Raw genomic sequence first — 12,181 nt, forward strand, 5'->3', positions numbered from 1 at the left:
TCCACCTGATAGGAGGGAAACTAGTGAGTCATTCAGAAAAGTTCTCTCCTACAGCTACCTTCCCTACCCCAGCCTACAGGGTCTCTCTTCACACATCCTTAAAATAGCTTCTTTCTCTGGCAAACTAATTTCCATGGAGATCTAGCAATCTGAAGGCCTAGAAGCTTTCTACAAGGCAGCAAGCCCAGCTCCCAGCCTTCACTCCAACAGAAAGACACCCTTTGTAATGCAAATGTCTGGTCTCACCCCCACAGACACCCCCACCCACAGCCCAAGCGTGATGCTCCCCCTCCCGCAACCAAGCTCCTTTTTGGGAAACCTGCACTGTGCAAGGAACAGCACTGGCAGGTAGAGTCTGGGCAGGGACAGACTCCTTTCTGGTCCGTGCTGCTCAGTTCTCTCTCAGGTCACAGCACCAAACCGCTGGGCTGGGCTGGGAGTGGTTTTACACCAGGTGTGTACAGGTGGCAGTCCTTCCTTCCCTCAACCACATACATGTTGGTGGCGTGTCCTGGGCCTTGGGGGTCAGCACGTTTATCAAGGGAGACCATGGCAGGGAGGGTTGGTATATCTTGGGCTGTGGAGTCGAAAGGAATGGGTTTAAATAGCTTGTCTTTCATTTCCAGAAAATAAGATCTTGTACAGGCCCTTAGCTTTTCTAAGCCTGAGTTTCCTCATCTATGGAATGGGGAGAGGGGAGCCTTCTGCTCGGTGTGGTCGGGTGGATTCGAGGAGCTGGCATCTGCAGAGACCCAGCACCTGGCCCATTGTAGGTGTTCGGTGACCATTAGTCCCCTCCCTCTTCCTGGGAGACAAGACAGTGTGGGAAGGCCCTGCGGGGGTCCTCCACGAGGGAGCAGGGGAAAAAAGTCCAGGCAGCCATGAGGGGAGCATCTGAACTGCACCTTCAGGGACTGCAAGGATGTCCTGGAAGAAGGTGGATAAGGCCTCCCCAATGTGGGCTAGAGCATGACCAACAAACAAGGCGGGAAGCCCAGGGGCAGGACGAGACTGGGAAATCCTTGAAGAAAGGGGCTTTGAGGCAGAATGGGCTAGCTGAGGCCAGGGGGACTAGCTGAGGTCAGAGGGGGGTGGTTGAGGTTGGGAGGGGCTGGTTGAAGCCAGGGGGACTCACTGGGTGGCTTTAGCTACAAAGACAGAGCTGCTCTGATGACCTGAGCCCATGAGAGCCGACCTGGGGACATGTAGGAAGTCCGGGAGCTGGTACTGGGCCGTATACCAGGGCAGCGCTGGCCGGTGCTGCTGGCCACTCAGGACACGTTGGCAGTGATCCCAGACACCACACAGCAGCTCCATGCCCCGTACAGTCCTGGGCCGCCCTGTCCGGGGTGAGACTCAGCTCCGGCCTGTCTGTTTCTCCCTCTGTTGACTTCTTCCTACTTCCCTAACCAAGTAAATGACTCACAACCCACCCTCCATCCTGCAGGGACTCAAACGCAGTGACATGCTGCTGCTCACGTGTTTAGGAAAGTCCAGGCGAGGGAGGCACCCAGTGCAAAAGGTAAGAGGCGCTGAGTCTCGGGTGCCCACCTGAACTGGCGCTACCTGAAATTTAGTGCCCCGGTGCCTCATTTGTCTCAGCCCAGCCCCGGCCTGCAGAGCAGGTGGAGGAGGGAGCATGGGATGCCAGGAGGAGAGGTATTACCCTGAGTGACAGGCAGCGACACGCTGACCTGCAGCTCTGGCAAGGTCCATGGGAAGGAGCGGGAAGGGGCAGAAGGGCAGACGGGAGAGGCCATCCTCTGCCTTATGTGGAGTCGTGTTTGAGTGCATGGGATGTGAACTGAATTTTCATACCTGATTTTGAGTACATCCCCAGAAATGGTTGGTCTGGCTTCAGTTATTTTAGAGGCGCATTCAGCATAGGCAGTGGTGAAGAGCACAGACCCTGGATCCGGGCTGCCTAAATGTGCCCTAGTGGGCCAGGCTCTGGGCCAGGCCCTGGGAACCCGTGAGAGGTGAGGCAACCGCCCCGGCTTCCGGGAGAGGCGGGCGCACAGCCCCGCGGTGATACTGCCTCGGGTGCGGACAAAGGGTGTGCGGGCTAGAGACCAGGCGGTGGTTTCCTCCAGGGGTTGCTGGGAAAATGTTCTATGATTAGCATTCAGAACGATCGTCACTGTGGAGGTGAGGATCTTGGACTTGGGGTCAGCCTGCTTGGGTTTGGCCCCCAGCCCCACCGCTGACCCACCGTGCGACCTCACCTGAGTACTTAACCTGGCATCCTTTCTCCATCCGGACAAAGGAGCGAATAGTGACCGCATGGGCTCCGGGCAAGGACAGACCTACCAGCGAGAAAGAGCCCTGACCGCACGCACGCCCTCCGCAAGCGTCGGGTGCCGTCAGTGTGATGGTCTGACGGCACCACGCCATTCTTCACGTTTCATGCCTCAGCCTCGGCTGCTACAAGGGTCACTTATGTCAAAGCGTCTCTGAGCACCTCGGAACCCCTTCTCCTAGGTGACTCTTTCAATCCTGGCTTGTCCTTTCCAGGCCAGGTTGTGGCTCCAGATCTGACAAACTGCGTGGCATTGGGCAGGTCACTTCCACGGGCCGCCCCATGGCACCGGGGACAGGAGAGCCAATGCCTGGGTCTGCCGGGCATGGCCCAGGCCACCAAGCCCGGCTCCGGCTCCAGCACCAGGTGCCAACGAGGCTCCACCAACACCAGTCTCCTTGCTCTTTCCCCTGGTCCTCTGTGTATTCCAGCCCGTCCCCAGGAATCCATCCTGTCCAGCCGTAGGTGGACTAGAACAAAGCAGCAGCAGGCCTGGCACAAATGAGCCTCCATCTGCAGGTTGACTGATGGAGGAACTAACTCACCAGGAGGTGAAAATAAAGAAAAAGGCTGCCCACCATAGGGCCAGGGGCTCAGCCTCGGCACTATGAGCATTTGGGGCCGAATCATTCTTTGTGGGGGGCTGTCTGTGCATCACAGGATATTTAGCAGCATCCCCAGCCTCTGTCCACTAGACTCCAATATACAACACCCCTTGCCCCAGACATTGCCAGTGGTCCCTGGGAGACGGGATGGGGCACAATCACCCACAGAAGTGAAGAACTGATGTCCTGCACTCCTCTGAGACTTACTCATTTTTTGAAGACAAGGATACTAATTCTGGCCCCTAACAACAGCTACTAAAAGCAGGAAACCAGGAGCCAGGAGGCATGTCCCACAAAGTTATAGAAATACCACCAGGCCAGTTGGCTCCTTCTGTTTCAAGGGACAAAGATGTGGAAGTCACTTCAGGGGATGGGGTCTGTCACCAGGTACATGGGAAGTGAGGACGTTGCACAGCCCTCCCTCAGGGGAGTGGGGTCAGCAGTCCCTCAGCAGTCAAGGTGCAGCGGCCCCTTGAGCCCAGGCTCAGCCTTGGGGCTCCTGTCTTGTGACCCCATCGGAAGCCAGCATTTCTCCCTCCCTCCCTGATTGATCAGCCACCTTCATCACTCTGCTGCTTTTGGCCTCTACTTGGTCTGCAGTCCTGGCCCTCACTTGGTATATCTGACATTTAAAACTTTCAAGGAGGCCGATTCGGGGTCAGCTAACCTCCATTAGCTGCCTTATGGGTTTGGGTTCCCCAGAAACAGACTCTGAGACAAAGCTTCAAGTGCAAGGAAGGTACTTGGGAGTAACTCCAGGAAACACTAGTAAGGGAGTAGGGAATTGAGGCCAGAAAGGGAAGGAAGCCAGTAAAAGATGCTTGAGGTGCAGGTAGCCACCATGGCCAAGTAGAGCTTCATCTGTGGGCATGTCTGTTGATCCCATCCAAAGAGGAGAGAGCTGGGTGCCTACACACCTGCTCACGTGAGGGCTGTCTCTGGGCGGTGTTAGCTCCTCAGCAGATAATGCAGTCTATACAGCAAAGCCAGCTCTGTGGTCAGAGAGCACTCTCAGGTCGGAAGAGCCACACGTGGGAGATGGGGCTGTTGGGCGTGATGAGGTGGGTGGGGCAGCAACATGTCTGCTCTGCAACCTGGTAGGCTCAGTGCTGCCTGACAGAGTTCTAACCCCACGCCAGCCCGCCAGCGCTGGCCTCTCCTATGTCTCTGTGCCCTTGGGCTGAGATTCCTGAGTGCTCCGAGAGACATCTCTCAAGAGATACCTAGTGTAAGGATGTTCCAAACAGTACAGAGAGAGACTGAACGTACACACTGACAATGGCCAGACTGTATATAAAAATAGAGCTCTGATCCACAACCTGCAGCAAACTGCCCAGGAAACCAAGCCCTTATCTACAGTGACCGGCCCAGGAAGGCAGCCTGTGGTAAGTCAGACTTGGGGGAAGGGAGACAGCTGTCTCTGCTGACAATCCAGGAAGCCAAACAACCACCCCTGACCCAAAACGGCCAGGATTTGATTAATAACTGACAGCTTCCCTAATGTTTGTCCCCATTTACAACCGAGGACTAACCAGAGGAGGCCAAATAATTTCAACCAGTAATTATATTTACAAACTAACCCAGTAATTTGGATAGACTAGACATCTTTGTATGCACTTAACCCATGATTAGAAATAGACGCACCCATGATTAGAAATAGACGCAGTGGGGAGGGTATAGCTCAAGTGGTAGAGCGCATGCTTAGCACGCACAGGGTCCCGTACTGCCTCCAAAAATAAATGAAAAATAAACAAGTTTAATAACCCCCCAAAAACTAAATAGTCACCTAGAAAATGTAAACAAAAAGAGAAATGGATGAAAAAATAAATAGATTCACCTAAATGTATAGGAGACAGCACACTCAAGAGACGTGACTGTTTACAGGGGTGCAGGCAGTTAAGAGAACCAGTGAAGGATGTTGAGGCACCCAGGGACTAGCAACAATAGAAAGTCATCTCTAACATAGACCTAAAGGAGGGAGGTGTTATCCAAGGTAGTGAGAGCGAAAGCCAGGAAGGGGAGCCCCTGCTAGAAGCTGCAGCCATAAAAACAACAAAACAAGAAGAACAGAGAAGGGTGTGGGTTAAGGACACCTTGACCTCCTTCTCCTCCTGCCTTTTTATTTCCTGCTGATTCTTCCCTTTGGCCAAACCCACCCAGAAGCCAGAGGGCAAGGGAGCTCAGGTGGTGATACTGCCCTCAGAGGTCAAGCTCCAGACACGGAACATACGGAGAAGGGCAGAGAATGGATGGAGAGAGGACCCGCAAAGGGAGAAAAACCAGCGCAACTTGTTACAAAAAGTAAGATCACCTTTGAATGGCAACTCTTTCAAGCTCTGCATACACTGGGAGTGAAAGACGTTGGGGGCTGGAAGGGGCACATGTTCAAACAATTAAGAAAAGTAGACATTGACAGCAATTGGCATGACAGCCATTCTTAATTGCATGAGCTAACAAAGTGGGATTCCTGGCATGACTCGCTCCAAAGCAATTCATATTTGGCTTGGAGAGCAGAATGGTTTTTATAACAGATTTTTCTAATTATGTTTTGCTTATGTTAATATGAGGATTTGATTCCTCAAGTAAATACCACCTGATCACAAAGCAGGACGACTCAAAAGTACACCGAGCGCCAGGTGGAAGCCAAACTGAGATTTTGCAATTTGCTGCAGATGATGAAAAGTAAATGGAAGTGTTTGCTTCGGTTTCATAGGGGTGGCTCTTTCCAGCCGGTCTGTCAAATCATGAGGGGCAACTACCGTAGCTCATGCTTTTTCTGGATTTCTCAAAAATAATGACACTCAAATTTCACTGTGTATGAGAGTCACCTGAGGAACTTGTGAGAGTGCAGACTGCCGGGTCCACCAGCATGAAGGATTCCCTTGGTTTGGGTGGTGGCTGGAAATCTGAATTTCAACAAGCATTCCAGATCATTCTGATGCTGGTGGTCAGGGCATCACATTTGGAGAAACACCGTTCCAAAGGCTGAACATTCGATTCAAAGGAGAAAAAGTGGTGTAATAGATAAAGTAGGGAAATGATCTGGGCCCAGAGCTGGGTTCAAATCCCAACTTCACCCTTGATTAGTTGAGGCCAGTTACCTTCCCTGACTGTTGTTTGTAAGAAGGATAAAATAGGTACATAAGAGGACACTGGAAGGTCATAAATAAAGGGTCAAAATCGTGATGATTAGCACATAGTAGAACTCAGAAGGTTCTTGAGTGAGGCTTTCTCAAGATGATAGGGCTCTGGGGGCCCTACCTCCAAAGACCAAAGAGGACGGCCCCTGCAGACATGCCGGCTCAGATGCCAGGCTCCATGTCCTCGCGCCCGCTGAGTTCCATCCTGAGATACTCACACAGTTCACAGATTTTGAGGCTCCCTCTTTCCTTGTTTCCACTCAGAAAATTATTAGTCACCCCGCAGCATATGGACAACAGTTTTTTTTTACCCATCCTCCCTTGTCATTGGCATTACACCCTTCAACAATATGGTGTTAACAAAAAATATTAAAACTAGCCGTCTCAAATTTTTGATTCTGGTTCATAATGTAGCAAAATGAAAAGGAAAATCTTTCACACAGTCCCAGTGGTGCAGAAACATTCAGAAATTATTCTAAATATAGACTCCCAGATGACAGAGGGGTTGTATTATGTCATTCTGTAATTTCTTTTTCACAGAGTGTTCTCTGTGCTAGGATAAAGATTTTTAATGAAGTCAAATGCTAAATTTAAGTGAACCTCTGCTCTCCGTTTATTGCAAATACATTCTGTTGCCATTTAATTGGCTGTGCAGCTTGGCATCAGCCCCCCTGAGCAGCAAAACAAAAATCAGACCTCATAATGCAACAGTCTTGATTATGCCCAGATCCTAACTACCGCTGGGGTCTTTCCTAGTCTCTTACTTAACTGACTTTCAGTGAATTCACGTAAAAAGAGTTTCCATTGTTCCTATTACATCACTCTAATGAGACATGAATATGTGATAATATGTGACTTGAGGGATATTTTACAGAATGTCATTATCAACCTTAGATGACATATAATAAGCTCCAAATTTTTTGATCAATAAAATAGCCTATGAATACTGCTTGGTGTGGGGAATAAATTTAAACCGCAAGCTGTTCCAAGCAAGCCATTCAAAACTGTTACTTGTAACTTAGGTCCAAAATGTACAGTAACCTGTTAGTGATTATAAAATCTGATGTAGCTCTACAAGACCTTCAAACTCAGTGTACAAAGGAATTACCTGAGAGGCTGTTGTAAAATACAGGTTCTGTGGCCACCCACAGAGAATCTGATCCTGTAGCCCTAAGGGTGGGGGAGGGGTGAAACCGGGAGCCTACGTGTTAAACATCTCCCCAGGTGACGCTGATGTGGCTGTTTGGAAAGCTAACCAGCCCATTTTTCCTGGGGGCACTCCTCCCTCATCAGTACCTGCCCAGTGCCACTCCCAAGCCAGGTATCTTTTTCAGCACTGACCTGGAGGCAGGTGTGTATCTAAGATTAAGGAATGTTCCTCCAGCTCTTGAGCCCTTGGCTTGACCACGTGGCAGTCCATCGCTAAGCAGGTAAATTCACACAAGTCCAGCGGGTTACCCTCAGAGAAGCTCTAACACCCAATGCCTCTGGGCCACATAAAAATGCACTGTCATATGCGTTCTTTACTTGATCCTCGCTGCTCCGTAGGGTGGTCTTATGTGTACTTTATAGAGGAGGAAACTGAGGTTTAGGGAGGTCGAGGCATTTGGCAAAGCTCACACAAGAAAAGTGGAGAGCTCTGAGCCGTGTCTCAGGCTCCAAACCGGTTCTTACCTTGTCAAGAGCACAATTATGTTGCCAGGATATGTGGAGGTGGGTTAAGCATTTTACAGCAAAAAAATAAACCAATTACCTCTCAGAATTAATTTTCTATTCAAGAAGAGATTACCCTGTATTCACAGAACAGCAGCTATACAGGAAATGATTAAAATTCTAAGAAACATCTCCCTCAGTCTCTCTCTCCAGACGTTTTACAGTGCTTCCATCTTATGGTTAGGTGTGAAAACAGAAAATTCAGTTGAATCCTGGTTTGCCTCCCATTTTTCAAACCTTCTATCGATGGCCCAAGGAAACCCTGGCTGGGTGCCCTGGGGTCAGGCAGGGGCATTGCAGGAACTGTCTCCCAACAGGATGGGAAATGTGACCTTCACAAACGTAGCTCTGGAATTTTCGGAGCTGACTTTTACAGTTTTGATGGTTTTGTAGTTTTGATGGCCTGCTCAGACTGCCACAACCAGATGCCATGGCTCTCAGTTTCTGGTGAAAACCCACCTCCTGGTTCACAGATGGCTGTTCTCTAAGGGTCTTCACGTGGTAGAGAGACAGGGAACGAGATTACTTCTTCCTCTTATAATGCCAACAGTCCTGTTGGATTAGAGCCCCACTCTTAAGACCTCATTGAACTTTCTCTCTTAAAAGCCCTTTGTCCAAATACAGTCACCTTAGGTTCAGTGATTCAACATACGAATTTTGGGGGGGACATAATTCAGTTCATAGCAGATGGATTTGGTAATTTTCTAGAAAAGCCACTTTGGAAAGATGCAAATAGGCATCTTTTCCGAACTGAAGACGAAGTTCTGTCTAAGAAGTTACCCTTCCAACCCCTTTGTGGAGAAGTGCATGGTGTATCTGGAAGTCAACGCGTGGGGTCACCAGCCCTTCTGCAGGAGCCCTGAAAGATGCTGTGGCTGCTGAACTGGGTTCCATAGTGTCTGAGGCAGAATTATCCGCATAGGTGTTTGAATGTGTGCATTTCCTGGGGAGGATGCTCTGGCCACAGTGGCTTCTCTGCTGGTTTTTGGACATATGAGGCAAGCTCTGGCCTTTGGGCTGCCATAGCCTGGCTTTCCTAGAAGCAGAGCCTGAGACTGGGATTCTTGTGCAATTTATTGATAAAATGCTCTCAATCCAGGCACCACGATAGGCAATGAGGGAGGCAGGATGGGTCAGGGGAAGGAGTAGTTTTCGGAGAAGTCTATCCTCAGTCTGTGCCCTGGGGAGCTCCAGAACATACATTGCATCACAGTGTCCCGTTCGGAGGCGAGGGCACTGGGCACGTATGTTCCCTCCCATTGGTCAGTCCTGACTACCTCCCAGGCATCTCTAAGAAGAGAACCAGCTCCCGTCAGCCAAGCACCATCCTCCAGAAGAGAGGACGAGTGCAAGCCTTTAGCTGCCAACACCCACTATAGCAGGGGGCTGGGTGCACTGACTGCAAAGGATGGGGGGTGGGCTCCAAGTGCACCTGTGACAGTGCCTACTGTAGCTGACCCCTCTGCCTGGTTGCTCTTCCCCCAGATAACCTTGTAGCTGACTCCCTTGCCTCCTTCAGGTCTCACTTTCTCAATGAGGTCCGTGCTAGCCACCCTACTGATATGCAAACTGCTCTACTTTTTCTTTTTGTCTATAGCTCTCATTGCCCTCAGATGTACATACTTGACTTCTTTGATATGCTCAGTTTTCTTGTGGTCTGGATCTCCCAATAGAATGGAAGCTCATTGAGGAAAGAAGTGCTACCCTAGCCTTAGCCCCTAGACAGTGCCTGGCATACACGAGTCACTTAAGTGCTTGTTGAATTAACTAATTAAGCCTCAACGGGGCTCAGACCCAAGGAAGGGAGGAAGTCAAAAATTCTAAAGAAAAGGTGGTCTAAAACTGCACTAGCCAATCCAGTAGGCATGTCTTGGATCCTACAGACAGGGTACCGTCACCTCCATCTTCGGGTCCAAACGAATGCAAAGTGGTCTTACAATGTGCTCTGTGTGGCTGCTCAGGGCTGTCCCGCCCAGTACAGCTGCTGTACTGGGGGACCTACTAGGTTACTACTTGCCCTTCCAAAACACCTTTGTCTTTATTCTCCCTCAGAACACCAACCCTAATGATTAATGCCTTAGTTAGCAGGACTTTTCATCCAAAGATAGGGAAATGCTAAGATATGGAAACAGATATGATAATGCTTCATAAAGACCAAGTGAGGAACTTTCACAGTTTCCTTAAGAGTTGCTTACTAATGTGCACACTCTAATTAGTTCAGTGACCGGGTTGACCACGTCCTATCTGCCTTATAAAGAAGGTATCTTGGACAAATCATGAAAAAAAAAATTTTTTTTAATCTTCTCTTCCTACCCTTCTCCCCAAACAATACACAGGAAATTGTTTATTCCTTGTCTAGACAAAATGAGCAAAGGATTTAGACAGACCTTACCCAATAGAGAGTGAAATGAATCATGAGTGAACAAATAGATGGAAAAATGTTCAGTTTTACTAAATTAAAACAACAGATACGATTATCATCCAACAAATAGCAAAGTTTTTCTTCTTTTAATTGCACGACCAAACCTGGCAAAGAAGTGGCTCTACACGTGGATGGAAGTACAAAGTGGTAAATCTGATGGCAAGCTACATGGCCAGATGTAGTTAAAGACTGCTGTCTTCATAAACTTTGGCCTCCTAGAGTCAGAACCCTGCTGGAGCCCTCTCCTACCAAAATAATCAGAAATTCAGGGGGAGAAAAGCCTTTTGAAACCAACCATAGGGGTTTACAGCAGGGCTAAAGGGCCAGGAAATGGGAAGGAGACAAGTACATTCTTGGGTTAGGTGGCAATAGTTTCCCTCAAAAGTCCTCTTTGGTTTAACTTTCCATCACTAGGGCAGTTTTTTTTAAAAACGAATCTATCAAGAAAATATACTTCTGATAAGAAATGTGTTTTCGGGTCCCTAAGACATTTTATACATCCCCAGATAATTGTGTGATGAAAGGTCATTTACTCCATCAAAAGTGTACCCTGTTAACTCAGGCTGAAGTGTCACTTGTGCACACCGTCTTCATTTAACTCGACTTTGCCCATGAGTCAGATAATGGATCTCAACCCAGCATCATAATAGGCAAATCATTCCACCTGGGATGCAAATGCCAAATACCCAGAGACAGACTTAGAGAGAACATTGTGTGTGTGTGTGCACGCACATGTGCAAGAATACCTTTTGTCACATTCACCCTGTGGCCCAACAGACTACTGGCATTTCGTTTCATAGTTGGATTTGCAGCTTTCCTGTGCTTTTGACAGTTGCATCACGTTTCCGATAGTTTGAAAAACTTCCTCTGCACACGTCTATTAACCTGGAGTCATGTTAATAACTTTCATTTTCAAAATTCAAAAATTCAGAATTCAAAACAATTTAAAAAATTCTCTGAATTCCATTGATACTTTCTCTATGAACTTTGCTCACTAAAAATCAACCAAAATTATAGTTTCTAAGGTTTTTTTTTTTTCCTATCTCAACCAAAATAGACTCGTCAACAACGGATGCCTTATCTTTCAGGAAAGGCACTCACTCGTTTAAAAAAAAACTTCAGCCCATAAAACAAGTGTTCACCCAAAATGGGAGTTAAGTTTCTGTTTTTTAATTTTTAGTAGAAAAGCTGCTTAAAAGTTTGCTGGCAGTTCCTGCTTTCTGGAGCAGAGGCCTTCCCTGATTGCTCTATAAAAATATCTACCCAGGCTTCATTTACTTTGGAAAAATTAATAGAAATGGGCTATTTAGTTATCCAGGGGTAAAGCAAATTCCCACCCGAGGATCTTGGAGGTGCTGTAAAATCATGACAAATGGGTTGTCGGGGAGGAGCAGAGAAGGTTCCACTCATCCCTGCACAGGAGACTTGCCTTCGTGACCCTCTTGTAAGAAGTCGCCCTGGGGTCTGGCAGAGGGGACGGGCAGACCCCCACACTACAGCATGAGGGGCTATCACCTCCCTGGTCATGGATCCGGACCCAAGAAAGGGCACAGTGAGGCCATCTTCCCCCTGCTAGGGGCCCCCTCCTCCAGACCCGGGACTTGAAGCAGCTCTTGGTGCTTCTTCTAGGAAATACAGGTTCATCTCCTCAGATCTTGGCAAAGGCAGTCTGGACAGGAAGGGAATTCCCTACTTCGAGGCTCTGCCATAAAGTTATGTTTAAGGGGCTTTCCTGCTGGAAAATTCTAAATGTCCGTGTTAGTTGAGGCTCTGCTTACAAGGAAGAGAAACTAACTACAAGTGGAGATGGAGCAGGCTAGGGGGGATGGAGCAGGCTAGGGGGAGCTGGTAACGCACAGCTCCTCCCTGGACAACTCCCCTGCCCACAGTCCACAAATCGCTCCCCTCCCGTTCCTAGTCTCCCTGGCTCTGCCTTGGCTCTGAGCGGCTGCTCCTACCCTGAAGTCCAGCTCCCCACACTCACATCCCTGAAAGACGAATC

The sequence above is a fragment of the Camelus dromedarius genome, chromosome 4 (genome assembly GCF_036321535.1).
Source record: "Camelus dromedarius isolate mCamDro1 chromosome 4, mCamDro1.pat, whole genome shotgun sequence".
NCBI classification, from domain to species: domain Eukaryota; kingdom Metazoa; phylum Chordata; class Mammalia; order Artiodactyla; family Camelidae; genus Camelus; species Camelus dromedarius.